The sequence below is a fragment of the Triticum dicoccoides genome, chromosome 1B, assembly GCF_002162155.2.
Source record: "Triticum dicoccoides isolate Atlit2015 ecotype Zavitan chromosome 1B, WEW_v2.0, whole genome shotgun sequence".
In the NCBI taxonomy this organism is placed as follows: Eukaryota; Viridiplantae; Streptophyta; class Magnoliopsida; order Poales; family Poaceae; genus Triticum; species Triticum dicoccoides.
In genome coordinates this window covers 228443709-228455804 of record NC_041381.1, presented here as the reverse complement: position 1 = coordinate 228455804, position 12096 = coordinate 228443709, and positions in this window count along the sequence as shown.

Below are 12096 nucleotides of genomic sequence, written 5' to 3'. Positions count from 1 at the left end.
GTGCGGAGGATGACGACCATGAGCAAAGACACTTCTCGCCGACCCTCAGGTATGCTACCTCTTTTCGAACCATACCCTTGTTCTATTGCCCCATCTGCCACGTCGCTGCATGTGGATATTTTTGCACTCCACCATCTTCCCAATTTGCTATCCTTTGCTCTGCTGGTCATGCAGACGAAAACCTTAATTTTCACTATTAAAGGAAACCATACTTCAGGCAGACTAATCAATGTCTAGATATAATAAGGAAAGTAAGGGAGAAAGTACTGTTGAAGCGACTGGGCATTGAACCCGCATCTAGGTTGAAAAGGGGAAAATCAGTAGCTAAGGAACGAGTCTCATGTCTCTTGGTTGAAAAAGGGTAGAAAGGCATGACAACGCAATAGAGAATGACCAGGTCGATCGGTTTGTTGCCCTCACATAGGAAAAAGGTGGGTAAAGAGAATAAAAATGGGACGTAATCCACATATGCTGGCCGGATATTTGTTGCTCTAGGCAACCATACCTCCCTCACCACTCGATGCGTCTCTGGAGGTACATCGTACTTGTGTGCCCACTCTGCGAATGGGCCTCCCATGCTCTTATTGCCACTTTTTTGTTGTTAGTATAACGCCAGCGGTAAAGTCAAGCAATTCTACTGCTAAAGTGATGCTGCATTTAACTAATGCCGCACTCAGTCTAATGCCACCGATAAATTTAAGCAATGCCATTTAATGTCACTGGATTATTTCAGGGTTAGTTGTTGATTGTGGATGTATTAAGATTTTTTCAGCTAAGGCATTCTAATGCTGTTGCACAGCTAGTATACCAACGATGAAACTTGTTACTACCTTTAGATTTTTGCACTCTCAATGCTGATAGATTACATACCTCACTTTCATGAGATAAGTCAATTTTTTTGTACAGTGTCACCAAAATGCCAAGGCGCAGATGTCATTTTACTTTGGTTAAACTACACAAAAAATTTTGAGGACAAGAGGAAAGGTCAAGAGTGGGCACCTCCGGCTATTCTCTTGATTTGTTCGATCAAGTTTTTATGCTTGATCGATTATCAACATTCGGATAGCAATTTTGAAGTCCCCTCGAGTTCGAAATGATATTTACCTTGAAGGTACATGGTTTCAATTTTTTTTATACTATCATTAGTTAATAATGCTAGTTACCTTCAGACTTTTTTATTTGATTTAATGTTGTTTCATAGCTAGTATACCAATGCTGAAACTTGTTACCTTTACATTTTGTATTGTTAATACTTATAGAAATCTTCTTAACTCCGCCTATGTCTTATTGGCATAGCCAGTCCCAAGCCCAGGTAAAGGAGGAGGGTTGTGATAGGCTTGGCGAGCCAACGTAAAAACTAGCCAGTTCCATGGGTACGAAACCCATTTGAGTGAGAGTAGTACTAGGATGGGTCACCTCCTAGGAAGTCCTCATGAAAGGGTTTCATATCTAAGGGTTCTGATAGGCTTGGAGAACCAACGTAAAAACTAGCCAGTCCTTTGGGTATGAAACCCATTTGGGCGAGAGTAGTACTAGGATGGTGACCTCCTGGGAAGTCCTCATGAAAGGGTTTCGTATCTAGCCTACCCCAACTTGTTTGGGACAAAAGGCTTAGTAAGTGTAAGTGTAAGTGTAATGCTTATAGAAATCTTCCAGTGCTAGCTTATGGAAATTTGTTCAGTAAAACCATTGTATTGTACCCTGTAATAAGAAAAACTACCCTACTATTGCACTAGCCACTGGATTAGTGTATATTTGTACTATTTCAAATGGTGTTGCATTAGCATATGGACATATATAAAGTGTGGCAAGCTTTCCCAGATATGTGCTCAAGAAAACTACTACCTGTTTTTCTAAATACTAGACATTTGGGTACTATAAATTGAACTACAAAAACGTCTTAATTAAGGAACAGAGGGTGTAGAGTTCACATAAATTATCCCGGTAAAGCTAGTCACACCTTTGTCAAAATTAATGTTCATTATGTTATCGGAGGAGGTTTGTATGTTTGTCTCTAATGCTTGTCGATTACATACCTGACATCATGATGTAATGTTAAGTCATTTATTTTTGTATAGTGTCACTTAATTGACAAGGCGATGATGGCATTTTATTTTAGTTGAACTGCAAAAAATATACCTAAAAGAAGAGGAAAGGTTAGGAATGGTTCGGTTTTTAAGAAAATACTATCTATGCCTTCGTGACATCAGCCGTTGTTGCCTTACTTATTCCTTCAAAGAGGTGGTTAGAAACAGTCTTGCTACCTTTTGCCATTAAGAAATTGGAATGCTTATATTTGCGAGTTTATGCTTCAACTAATGCCACTTTTACAGTAATACACTTTCAATATCTATGCAAACAAGGATGCTCGATTTTAGTGGAACTGCACAAAAAGTCCAAATGGTTCAACATTAGCAGAATGTTTTCTTCGAAACCGTTATATCCAATTGGTAGCACTATGTTCATTACGAAGGTACATGGTTTTTCACTATCTTGCTACTCTTTTTGTACTGGAATTAGATAGTAATATTAGTGGTTTGCATGTGAATTTATTGGCAGGGTGGACCTACATTGGAGGTGCAGGACATGATTCAATGATTGGATGCTCAATTTCGGTTGTATTGATTTCACCTCTTCCATCACTGCGAACATGGATATCCTTGGTCTAATGAAGAATAGGCACTATATTTCTACTCTGTATCAGCAAATCAATTCAGTACGAAATTGTCCAGGGCAAAACGTCACAGTATCAAATTGTCCGGTGCAAAACATGACAGATGCTAAGCGGAAGAGACATGTTTAAACCGAAAATATAAGGTGGGGTATATGTTACTAGCTGCTTGATATTTGTGCAAACAGATGTCTGCCTATTGCTATTTGGCAAACAAACAAAGTGACCGCAATTTTGGTGGAACTGCACAAGAGAATAGTATAGTCACTGCATGCAGTGCCAGTTGAAAATAGACATAGAAAGATTGGATAGTCACTTCATGGACTACACAAAAGTAGTACTGTACTATTTATTGGCCAACAGTAGGTGCTTCATTGCTTTGGTCTGATTATACAATGGGCCTCATTTTGCCTAAGTTAAAGTTTGTATTCCGAAAATAGTCTCACCGCGTGATCGAGAGAAGGCCAAATCATATTATGGTGGATGTTCCTCCATCATGTGTGGTTTATTCTCATGGTTCCAGCTGTTGGTGAAACCACTTACATTTGCAAGATGAATTGTAGACTTCACAAACAAATTTGTCCTTCACTCTGTACTGAATGTTGGCCTAGAGAAGCATCCATGTTAGTAGGAAGAACATATGTTTTTTCTAGATCTTTGCTTTTGGAGCTACATATGATCTGTGAATCATTGGGATGCATTAACATGTGGATCTTATGTATGGGAATAGTACTAGTTAGTTATGAATTTTGGCTACTAATGTGATCATATTACAATGCCAGGCCTGTGAGACTTGTGTGAACATTTCGAACGGATCGGCTCTTACTACTGTGCACATCAAGATCCTTATTTCTGTGTTCTCAGTGTTTACAAGTTACTAGCAGTTCCTTATTTCTATTCGCTAAGTGTTTACAAGTTACTGATCGACCACTAGCTAGCCTACTAATACGCTCCTGGCAGTTTTAGTTGTGATGCAAGATCTGAAGTGGCAGTTTTTTGAATAAAAATGCCTACCTCTGAAGAAACTGACAAACTGTTCTGAAGAAAATTCCATACAAATCTGAAGAAACTGCCAGCAAAAACTTTCGCAAATGCCTTATCTCCAAGCGAACGTTCATCAGCTAATGCGATCCTACATGTACACTATCCGACCTACTCGATCCTACACAAATAAATAGTGGATCATGAACGTACTACCTCCTTTCCCGTTTGCAGGGCTCAATTCAAAAATCTCACCAACCAAGGTAGATGATGAGTGGTGCAATAATTTTTGACAAGGAAGGAGTACCTCATCTAGATGATTCGAGTGCACTCATTTGACCGTCATTCCGATGTGCGATCCAACACGGACGGGATGCACCACTGACGGGATGGGACAACACATCAGTTTTTCCAGTTTTCCATGGTAAGCTAGCGCGCTAAGCCATGCCCTCTTATGCATTGCATTCTGATAACCATCGCATTTCCTGCGACACGCTGCTTCACTTACCTTCCGCCTATAATTACTGGTTCCCGGCGTTCTCCGGTGGCACCAGCACCCAACTTGCCCTTTCCTCATAATCCCCCACTGGCCCGACGTCGCTCGCCACTTGTCCTCGCTCTCGCCACGTCCGTCATGCCCCCAGCCGTCCACAATAGGCGACGCCAGAGGCGGTCATCGCCGGAACTAGTGTTCAGTTTTTCACCGAAGGCAGACGGAGGGAGGAGGCATTTTATCGGTCTTTAGATGGCAATGCGGAGTATGAGAACTTGTTGGAGCACGACCGCCTGGCGGAGGAGCAGCGTATCGCCGATTTGTGCTGCCAGTGGGACATGGAGCAGTAGCACATCGACGCTTTGAGTCACGAGCAGAGCGCTGTCAACTGGTCCAACTATGTGGAGGCCGGCATTCGCGAGGCCCTGGAGGCTGTCGAGCACGCACGCATTCGCGACGCCGAATTTTACTACTAGCTCGTCAAGTGGGCTTCCCGCGTAGAAGCCGAAGCTTCGGTGGACCACGCCGGCATGGAAAGGGCCAACGCACGCGAGCAACGCTCCCTATTGCACATCTGGCAAGTCCGAGGCGAGGAGGAGGACGTCGGTGCCGGTGTTTAGCATGTACCGCAGATGGCAGCATCGTCTAGTTAGCTAAGAGTAAGTTAGTACTTATACACTACTAGAGTATTACTGGGAGTAGATAGTTAACTTGGCTATGATGGTTGTCAACATGGAAGTTTACTACTTTATATCTGGATCAGACCTGTTACTTTGCTCTGAATGTTGAACTTTCCATTTGAACGTATGGAATGGGCTGTTATTTTCTTTAAATGGGTTGTATTTGTCCGCCACGGGTTTAGAGGCTGACTTGTGGGCCTACTAGGTTGATGCATACACAATCAGGAGATGATTGTACATCGAGAGGATGACAGCAGGGACCCACCAGGGTCATGGCAGTACGCAAGCAAGTGCCTCCTTATTTCAAGCCAAAAAATGGTTTCTCCTAATGGATTTCTGACATCTGGGTCCCATGCCATTGTCAACGTAGTCAATAAATGAGAGAATTGCCCAACGAGCGGCTGACAACAGCGACCCAGCAGCTTGCCCAATTATTTTTGTTTTTGAGATGGAAGCAGGGTGTCAACTGGGCTGTGCGAGGCACTCTGGCCTGTCTAGCCAGCCTTTTCTTTTATGTTTACCACAAGACCAGCCTAGTAGTTTTTTTCTTTCTAAAAATGGCTAGCCCAGTTTTTTTTGTTATTTTCCAGAATACCCAACCGAGGCCTACTTTCTTTGTCAGCTTTGCAGGGCTGCAAATATTTCAAGCCGAGGAGAGCTTCATTCGGCTTGCCCAGAAAATGGGCTATCAGTAATGAGAAACGGGTTGTGCATTTTTAAAACACATCAAATCGGCAATTAGTTTCAAATTTCTTTTTTTTTATTTCGAGATTTTAAATTCCATTGATTTTTATACGTGGACAATTATTTGGATTTTATATTGATATAAATTTATTTTTAAAATTAGTTTGAATGTGACTCAAAATTTTGGGATTAAAAACAGTTCGGACCGCACCTAAATATGCAAAATTTCGTATACTTTTTTAACCCTCGCCACAATATGGGCTGTAATGCTAACAAAAATAATATGGGCTCTAAAAAACCTTAAGAATTAGCAAATGGGCTGTAAATTATTAGAAATAATGGCAGATGGGTTGTATGCTACTTTCCACATATTTGACGCTGACTTGTGCGCCTACTATAGGTTGCCGCGTACGCTTTCCTAAAAAAGGTTGATGCACATGCTACGCCATGTCAACTTAGTCAACGCATGAGAGCAGTGACTGTTGGATGTCCATCCAACGGCCGTCGTGCCTCTTCAATCTCTGCTCTTCCTGCTCCAGCCGCTCCCGTGACCTGTTGTGCTGCCGCGCAGGCCTCACTGCCCCACCCTACTCCCATCTCTGGCCTCGCCATCCCTCTACTCACCCACACCTACTATTATTCTCCGGCGACGGTAGACGAACCAGTAAACCCTCATACTCCCCTCCACGTGGGAAACAACTATCGAGTTTTCCCTGGCTCCGTGACGTTCCCTTCCTATGCCTCGCCGTCGTCCACCGCCCTGGTGCTCTCGGTGCGGCATGGTCAACATGGTCAATGAACGATATCCATCGGAAGTGGACTGTACATGGAGAGGCTGATAGTTGGTTCCACGGCCGCATGCAAGGAAATGCCTCCTTATTACACGCAAAATAATGATTCATCCACCTGACAGTTGGGACCCACCGGAAGGGCCTCTATATTTCGTGAAAAATGTTCCCCCCGCCGACAGCTCGGACACACCAGCTATATCTTCACATGCAAGGAAGTGCCTCCTTATTACACACAAAAAATGAATACTCCCCCTGCTAGCAGGAACCCACCATAGTGGGAGGCTGACTTGTGGGCCTACTAAGTTGACGTGGATGGAGGGCTTTGTCAACTTAGTCAATATGAACGATTCTAGCTCCAGTGATCGTACGATGTCCATCCAATGGCCCTAGTGCTTCTTCAACCTCTGGCCTTCTTGCTCTAGCCGCCCAAATCGGTGCCGGTCGTGTCGCCTGCTCCTGCCTCCAATGGCTGGCTCTGCTGCCGCGCAGGCCTGACCGCACTAACCTGCTCCAACCTCTGGCCAGGCCATCCCTCTACTCACCCACCCCCTTGTTATTCTGCGGCGACGGCAGCCTCACACCACAACCGAACAAGTCAACCCTCATACTCCTATTTGCATGGACATCCACTGTCGCGTCTTCCCCTGGCTCCGCGTCGTCCCCTTCCTAGGCCTCGCCGTCATCCACCGCCTTGGTTCTCTCGGGGCGGCGTGGTTAATGTGGCCAAGGAACGACTTCCATCGAAAGAGTAATGTACGTGGAGAGGCTGACAGCTGGGTCCACGGCCGCAGCAAGGAAGTGCCTCCTTATTACGCACAAAATAATGATTCCTCCACCTAACAGCAGGGACCCACCGTATGGGCCACCATATTTCATGAAAAAAATGTTTTCCCCTTCAATGCTGGGACCCACCAGCTACATCTTCACACGCAAGGAAGTGCGTCCATATTACGGGCAAAAAATATGATTATCCCCCTGATAGCTGGGACCCACCAGCTATATCTTCGAACGCAAGGAAGTGCCTCCTTACCTCCCTTAAAACAGGGACCCACCCAGTCGAACCATACGTAGGGTTGTCTGCCTGGTCGCGTATGTGTACGTACATACATGTCGATCGGTCTATCTGCAGGCTGCAGCGATGAACTGTGGCCAAGTAAGGAAGGGCACGTGTCGTAGTAGAGGCGCGGACATAGCATGTCCGCAACCCCGTCTATATCGTGTACACGTACGTACAACCATGGTGCAAGAAAGTAAATACGACCACGTACGTACATACGGGCGGGGTCTCGAACGCTTACTCGCGCATACGTACGGCCAGGACTCGTGTATATGGAGAGGCAACAGAGAGTAGCAATGGCATCCTATTCATCGGCAGCCAACCGGCTGGGTTGGACCGGAGAAACCACGTCGTGTTCATCGGGAGGCAACAGAATGCGTCTTGTTCACCGGGAGCCAACCAGCTTGGACAGAACATCCGAAACGAGGCTTGGCATACCGCAGAATGAAGGAAACGGCCTTCTGTTCAACCACCTACAGTTGAAACGGGATCTTGTTCACCGGGAGGGGTCTGGCGTACCGCAAAACGGAGGAAACGGACTTCTCTTTGACCTCCTATGGTCGAAACGGGGTCCTATTGATCAGGAGGGGTGTGGCGTACCGCAAAACAGAGGAAATGGACTTCTCTTCGACCTCGTATGGTCGAAACGAGGGTCCTGTTCATCAGGAGGGGTGTGGCGTACCGCAAAATGGGACTCCACGGGCTACTGTTCATCCACCATCTACTGCCACACTCCAGCCTCCACGGGCTACTGTTCATCCATCGTCGACCTCCTCCAGCCTCCACTTGCGACTGTTCATCCACGGCGTCTCCCTCCTGCCTCCACTAGCTACTGTTCATCCACGGGCTCCTATTCATCCAACCTCCATCGGCTACTGTTCAACCAGCCCTCCACGGGGTCCTGTTCATCAAGCCTCCACCGGCTACTGTTCAACCAGCCCTACACGGTGTCCTGTTCATCCACCCCCAATTGGCTCGATCGGGGTCATGTTCATCCAGCGGCAACAACCACGGGGTCCTGTTCATCCAACCCCCACCAGGAACTGTTCATCCAACCCCCAACAATGTTCACTATTCATCAAGAGGCAGTAGGTTCGGAATCCCTCGACTAGGTTCAGTTAACAGCCAAGCGATCGATCACTTAGGTTCAGTAACGTAGCTAGTGCAATCGCTCGGGTTCAGTTAGAGCCCAACGTCTCGCACACATGTGCGTAAGTGTACGAGAGAAATGCGCAAAGCTCCGTGCATTGCTCGGCCCCGCCCGCCCACCACAGCCGGGAACTCCCCGATATTTTCCTCGCCCTCACTTCTACCATGGTTTTTTCTGTCATGGACGGCACAAAGAATGTCATGTAGCTGCGTCTCCGGCCTGCCCAGGACGAAAATCCCATTTTTTGTCATGATTTTTTGTGATAGAAGTAGGAGCCCACCACATCTATGATCATACCAGGTTTTGTCACAATTATCGTCATAGAAGTGTCATAAGCATGACAGAATTATTTTTCGTTCGGCCCAAAATGTCATGGATGTGTCTTTTTTTTTAGTGTTTGAAGCAGCGCGACGGCCGAGAGAGCACTGCATCCCGGTACACGCAACTGCTCCGCATCGAGGCTGGCCATAGTGGTGGTAACTTAGCTAGTACATACACTCGGGAATAGCAGACATGGTGATGTGGCAGAGAATTAAAAAAGAGATAGGGGGCCATGCATGGCAATAAATATGATCATCTATGCTACAACACTATGATACTATGCTCTATAAAAGTAGTATATCATACACTAGTATCATGCACTAGTATATTGTATATGATACTCCCCACTATGAGTAGCCGCAAATGACACCATGGCCGGCCGTCGTCCGTGCGCCGCCCACATTATAGTTTCAACTTGTTTAGAGTAGGTTTTACTCCGGTTTGTATGAAAACTGCAATGTATCTCGTCCGGTTTATATGAAAAGTTTTTGAAATGTACTGGTTTTCGTTCGGTTCCTATGAATTCCGCCTTGTTTGCACGATTATGCAGGGAAAAGTCATCCCCCGATCAAAATCAGATTGCCAATCATGGATGTGCATGGGGCATTTGGTCTAACTTGGAACCTTGTAGCTGACGACACCCAGTTAGGACGTACTATCTTAGCAGTCGTTACCCATGGTACCATTAAAGGGAAACAAGGTGCCATGATCTATCATGATTGGACCATGATCATGTACCCAGGTAATCCCTTCTCTCCGATCCAAGAGTAGTAGAGCCAGTCACTATCGTATATCTTATTGCCATGTCATCTTATAACATTTCAGTACATGTCTCTTTGTACTCTAGGAGCAGAAGTAGTTCATTCCTTCTTTTTTTATTGATTGGGATAGTCATCTACGCAACTTTATAATGCCAGCTGTATAAACTATAAAGGAATTAACAATCTCAATTTCGTATAGTACTAGCTAGGTAGCCATAATCCCATCAAACATAACTACTACTACTATAATTAATGTACATGGCCCAGGTAATACTCTCAAATTGTTTGTCGTCGCCCGTGCCGCAGATGGTCTATGCATTGCTTCCGTTCTCCCTCATAGAAATAAGAAATATAAAGTATTTTATTTTAATTTGTATCCCCTGCTTACGTCACCTTATTATATTGCATCGACCATAACCATGCACGTCAGCATGTATCTAGGTTTGAGATGCCAGGTGTACCAGATGGACGGCGTCGTTTTCGACCCCCGTGATGCTACCTGGGTGTGGATGAACACACTTGAAGTGCAAATGATGCCACCTTTCGTGCACGACGCCGACGGCCTGCCGTTCATGAAGAACGAGTGTGTTTTCATTGTGCACCGATGGATTCATATCTTGAACGCACCTATCCCTGATCTATGTCCCTTCAGTTTGGATGAGTCTCCGTCGTGGGGAGCCACAGTAAGAAGCTGCGATGATATGGACTCCTGTTGCCCACCAATGGATCGTTCCATCTATGAAAAGAACACGTGGGACTGAAACTATGAGACGGACATGTACCCAGGGATGTACGAACCTGAGTAATGTAGCGCAGTAAGTGAAGTAGAAAGGCACATATAGTATGAACATGCGTGGCATATAGGCATTTGTCTCTTAGCATTTGTCTCTTACTACCACTAAATGTTGTACGTGCAATGCACAGTGATATTATGGTGTACGTGCCTAAGTACTCTACTACTATATTAATTGGAGGCACATATTAGGTTTTATATTTGTTTACGTGTATGGCCCGAGACCTTCCAACTAGATGCGTCTTTCTCTCGGGGCCACACTTTGTATCGTTACATACTACTAGTACTACATGTGGTCTCTGAGCTATAAGTGGAAGAAGTGGACACGCTCTACCACGCTGTTCATGTCCCACTCCTTTCGCTAGCGTGTGGGACATCCAGTACATGCCGTGTTTGGCACTCCTTCGTCGTAAGAGTTGAAATGCAAGATTTCATCAAAAATAAAAAATAAATATAAATCAGCAGTGATACTATACCACACGGTTTCCTTGCTCCTCGATATCGGAAAGAATACTTCCGTTCGCCGACATGTGGGGCGTCGACCGTGCTGGTCCACTTTCCATGCATGCAGAACTCCAAGGGTAAATCACCGACATGTGGAACGCCGCAGTAATAATGACAAATGAGCTGTTAAATCACATGCCCAACCTTTCCCACAGTAAAGTTGCTCGAACGAAGGAACCATCACGACTTCATTGAATTCTGCTTCTTGAAGAAAACTACTATATTGGCAATACTGCTAGCTACAGTAGTACTGTACTCCAGCGGAGGCCTCCTTTGGTTCATAGGATGAGAATTTTATAGGAATATGAAAATCATAGGAAGTGAGATGACATGCATCTCAACTCCTATAGAGAAAGAGATGCCATTTGATGCACAAGATAGGAATTTTTCCATCGAGTCTAGGCTAATGTACTGGTAATTTGCTCTAAAAACTACTGTAGTAACTAGTACTAGCACATGCTCGTAATTAATTAAACAAACGTATGGGCGACATAGACATGCAAGCTAACTACTAGTACTACTACTTCTCACATGCTAGCCAGACGTCGTCGTTCTCCTGCCCGGATTTGTCGGCGACACCCCACCGTGCTTGGATCTCCGCCGAGCTCTTCGCGCGTGCGTCCTCTTCTTTCTTGCAGCGGTGGGCCTCTTTTTTCTTGAGTGCTTCCTGCCTTTTCCGCTCCCTTTGTGCAACTTTGGCCGCCTCTTGCCACTACAAAAAAAAGACACATCCGTGACATTTTGGGCCGAACGAATTTTTTTCTGTCATACATATGACACTTCTATGATGATAATTGTGAAAAAACCCGGTATCATCATAGATGTGGTGGGCTCCTACTTCTATGACAAAAAATCATGATAGAAAATGGGCTTTTCATCCTGGGCGGGCCGAAGACGTAGCTGCATGACATTCTTTGGGCCATCCATGACGGAAAAAACCGTGGTCGAAGCGAGGGGGAGGAAAATTTCAGGGAGTTGCCGGTTACGGTGGGAGGTCGGGGGCCGAGCGATGCGCGTTTCTCTCGTACACGTGCGAGGCGTTGGCTCTAACTGAACCCGAGCGAGGCGTTGGGCTCTAACTGAACCCGAGCGATTGCACTGCAGGCTATGCGTTACTGAACCCGAGCGATTGATCGATGGATGTTAACTAAACCTGATGGAGCGATTCCTTTGCTACTGCTGCTAACTGAAGCCGATCAATTAGATGAAT